Below are 4,679 nucleotides of genomic sequence, written 5' to 3' on the forward strand. Positions count from 1 at the left end.
CTCACTATAGAGAGGTTTCCCTTTCCATCTCTCTCTCTCTCTCTCTCTCTCTCTCTCTCTCTTCCCTCCTCTCTCTCCTCCCTTCCTTCCTTTCTCTCTCTCACTCTCTCTCTCTTTCTTTCTTTCCTTTTTTTTTTTGTCTTTTTGAGACAGGGTCTCCCTGTAGCCCCAGCTGTCCTGGAACTCACTATGTAGAACCAGGCTGGCCTCGAAGGAGAGACACTCTGTGGGCCTTGGAGCCTCAGCCCAGAGAGGGGTGCTCTGTGGCTCTGTGTCCCTGTGCTAGTCCAGAGCTCCCCTCCCCAACTAGACCTGGACTCTGCCTGTGTCTTCCCAGCTGTGTCCTCAAACAGATTACCAAACCTCTCTGAGCATCTACTTCCACACCGATAGACCGGATCTCATAAATGATCGGTTAGGATGGTTGGTGAGTATCTACCAGTGTCACTCACGTCCTGGAACACAGGTAATTCACTCATTGCCCACATAATGTCCCAAACTTGGTGCAGGCCAGAAATGGTCTTGGATTTTACTGTTTGGTTAAGAATGTGGAGTTAGGAAACTCACTTAAAGACCACATGGTGAGGGAGAGGCAGAGTGATGGGCCTGGAGAGCAGGCCTATCAGTTAAGAGTGCTGGCTGTTCTTGCAGAGGACCCGGGTTTGATCCCCAGCACCAGCTAACATCCGTCTGTAACTCCGGTTCCAGAGGAATCTGGTGCCTCTTCTGACCTCTGAAGGCATTGTACAACAAGGGTGCACTTACACACATGCAGGCAATACACTCATGCACAAAAAATAATAAAACAATATTTAAAAAGAAGCAACTGTGCATATGGAGTCATTTCTACAAATGATATTTCCCTCAAAGAGTGTGACATGTATCATAGACCACGGACCCATCTTTGCTCTTCCAGATACAAATCTCTTGATGCGTTGGGGATCTGACACCCTTTTCTGACCTCCTCAGGCATTGTACAACACGGGTACACTTATACACATGCAGGCAATACACTCATGCACAAAAATAATAAAACAATATTTAAAAAGAAGCAGCTGTGCATATGGAGTCATTTCTACAAATGATATTTCCCTCAAAGAGTGTGACATGTATCATAGACCACGGACCCATCTTTGCTCTTCCAGATACAAATCTCTTGATGCGTGACACTGAGTAAGCTGGTTGCTGGGTCAACCAGGTCATAAGCATCTTTCAAGGACACAGTAACGATAGGGACATGTGGCTAGAGGACATTGTTTTCTAACAGGATCACTTTGAAGACTTCTGGGTGTTTTCCATTTTAAAATTATTTTCTTATTTATTTAAAGACCACAGTGAATTGGGTGCCTCAGCATCAAGGACTGGGCAAAGCGTGTTTCTGTTCCAGAGTTTTCAATGTGGCTTATTCCCTACTTGACTTTGTGTTTCTGGGTGATTGGTAGTTTGACCTCAGTGTGTTTTAGTTGTAGGAAACACAACAAACTGATACTCTTTAGTGCGCGGAAGGCTGCTCTGATTTTCAAGTCATGTGAGAAGTGTTTGCAGACTGATCCTCTGTGTTCCCCGACATGAGAGCTTTGAATAGATGCCTTCTCCATCGTCCCACTTACTGTGACACTTCCTGAAATTTCTCTGCCCAAGATGACTTCTCAGCACAATCAGCCTTATGAAACAGGAATAAGCTTTCCAAGGCTTGCAGAATTGTGATTCAATAAGTTTAGGGAAATTGAGGTCAAAGAAATTTGCTAAAGATTGGGAGCTGGCAGTGTCCTCATAAAACCAGTGATAAGAAGGAACAGCTTGGTGTCCTGTGTCCTCAGTGTGAGAAGTGTTTGCAGACTGATCCTCTGTGTTCCCCGACAAGAGAGCTTTGAATAGATGCCTTCTCCATCTTCCCACTTACTGTGACGCTTCCTGAAATTTCTCTGCCCAAGATGACTTCTCAGCACATTCAGCCTTATGAAACAGGAATAAGCTTTCCAAGGCTTGCAGAATTGTGATTCAATAAGTTTAGGGAAATTGAGGTCAAAGAAATTTGCTAAAGATTGGGAGCTGGCAGTGTCCTCATAAAACCAGTGATAAGAAGGAACAGCTTGGTGTCCTGTGTCCTCAGGGCTGGGGTGCCTCTGGATCCTGCCACAGGTTACTATTAAGATGAGACACAGCTTTTGTTCAAGTCATGACTTATTCATAATGATACATTTAACTGATTTATTCTTGAACACAGCTCTCTGAAGGCAATTCAAGTGTGATCAAACCTCTAGCTGTCTGACTCTTCTGAGGGTAGCGCTTGGGTGTTATTGTGATTAGGCACATGTTGTTACCAAGGATTGTTGTTGTTATAAATCACTGGTAGTGATAAATCCCAGCTCTTCAGAAGACATTCAAATACATGCAAGTGGTATCCACATGCACTAGTGTCTTAATACATTCACCTAGGGGATGGGCGAGGGTATATCTATAGGGAAATCAGGGAGTCAGCTTGGTAGAATTATACTTGCCATGGGAAAAAAATCTCTGCACATGGCTGTGATTATCTAGATTATGTTAATTGAAAGAGGAAACGCAGCTTAAATGTGGACAGCACCGTTTCAGGGCTGGGGTCCTGAACCAAGAGGAAAAGGTGCTGAGCCAGCATTCATGTCTCTGATTCCTGACACAGATGCCATGTGACTGGCAGCCTCACGCCCCAGCCACCTTGATGTTCCAGCCACAATGGACCTCACCCTCCAAGTAGGAGCAGAACAAACCCTTCCTTCTTGAAGTTGCTCTTGTCAGGTGAGCTGCTGCGGCAGCGAGGATGGTACTACACCGTCCCACCCGAACACTGTCCCTCTCGTTCTCATTCATGCACAAACCCTGGGTAGATGATTGAGCCTCGGTATCTTTTATGTTTTCTGTGATGGCTTTTCTGAATTTTGCTCAGAAGGAATTCATGAGACATATTCACATGCCCTATAATTATTTTTTAATTTTATGGTTAATTGAAATTAGAAGAAAAGTGGGAATGATATTGGAAACTTTAATGCTTATACATGTAGCCCAGCAGCTGACTGAAGCCACACCCTCCACTTGCTTTCAGTAACAAATGGTCGTGACCTTCATAATTATCTGTAAATACATATATGCAATGTTTGTATAAATGTGATAAAATGTATTTCTTTTTTTTAAATGAATTTTTATGTATTTGATACAGAACATCCCAATCAATCTTAATCATCTTTACACCCCCTTCCCCACTGGCACCCTCCCATAGCCCCCCACTGGAATTCATACATTCTGTCATTTGTCCTAAGGCCTAATGTGTTAAGTCAGTGTCCCCAGATGTCCCACAGTGCAGGATCATCTACTGAGGTCTAGTCTGCCTATCTAGAGTCCCTCACTTTGGGAAGATCAGTTCTTCCTCACCCAGCAGTAATCAGTTGCCAGTATTTCTTCAGCTAAGATCGGGGTCAGCTGTGCATTTCCCCTGTTCTATGCTGGGTTTTTGTCTGTTTGAGTTTGCTCGAGTCCCGTGTATGCTGTGATACCATTGCTGTAGGTTCATACGATCAGGGTCCCAGGACCTTGTAGGACTCTGTTTCCATATGGTCATGTACCTCCTCCCTGGCTCTTACAATCTTTCCACCCTCTCTTCTGAGATGGTCCCTGAGCCCTGGGTGGGTGAAGTTTAATACAGGAGGCCTGTCCAAGGACCCTCATTCTGCGGACTCTTAGTCTCTATGCTTTGGCCATCTGTGACCTTTTGTGTTCCTGGCCCTCTGACACATGAGGGAGCTTCACTGATGAGAACTGAGAGATTCATTGTTGTCTTTACCCCTGTTCTGTGTTCTGTGAGCCTTAGGTGTAGAGGTTGTGTTAGGTGTAGATGGGTCACTTAGACTTCAGATGTCTGTGTGACCAGTCGTGGTCCTCTGTAATAGCTTCCGTCTGGAGCAAAAGAAGCTTCTTTGAGTAAAATACATTTCTTGATTTTGACAATTGCACTTTGGTTTTACAGCCACAAAAGGTGATTACTTTTCATTGTTGAACTGTATATTACAGAGTCGTAAGTACCCAGGGCTTTCTTTAATTAATAGAAATCCACAAATGACATTAACTGGGATGCCTTGATAACAGTAATAGTAATTAAAACATTTACTTTCCTGGCACTTGGCACAAGGCAATGGTTGGGGATAGGCAAATTTATTTATTTATTCCTTTCCAAAGCATCTGGAACACAGTTGTTCAGACATTGCTGCTGCTGCTGCTAGACAGATGAGGGGACTGAAGCCTCAGGGCATGTTTGTGACGCTGTCCAGGAATGGAATGGGAGGAACTCTCAGGTGTAGGTCTGAGTAATAGTCTGGGAACAGAACAGCCTTGTGGACAGGCAGGCAGGTTGTCAGAGGGGGCAGGGTAGAGGGGGTTCAAGCTGTAGGAATCAGGAGGCAATTTTGGGTTAGGGGGGTTCTATTCCAAAGAGTGTGAGGGGGACCATGGAATCAGTGCTCAGGTCACATCTGTGTGGTAATGGTACTGGCTTAATAATTGTGGTTCTCCCCTCTGCTCTCCATGGGACTACACACCTCTTCAGCGGCATGTCACTGAAGTGGGAGGTGGTATGAACTAGAGTGGAGAACATGTGCAAAAACTCCCTTCCCCAGCTCTCTCTTTTCCCTGATCTGGAGCTTGATAAA

Source organism: Nannospalax galili, unplaced genomic scaffold (assembly GCF_000622305.1).
Source record: "Nannospalax galili isolate Female #2095 unplaced genomic scaffold, S.galili_v1.0 scaffold1234, whole genome shotgun sequence".
NCBI classification, from domain to species: domain Eukaryota; kingdom Metazoa; phylum Chordata; class Mammalia; order Rodentia; family Spalacidae; genus Nannospalax; species Nannospalax galili.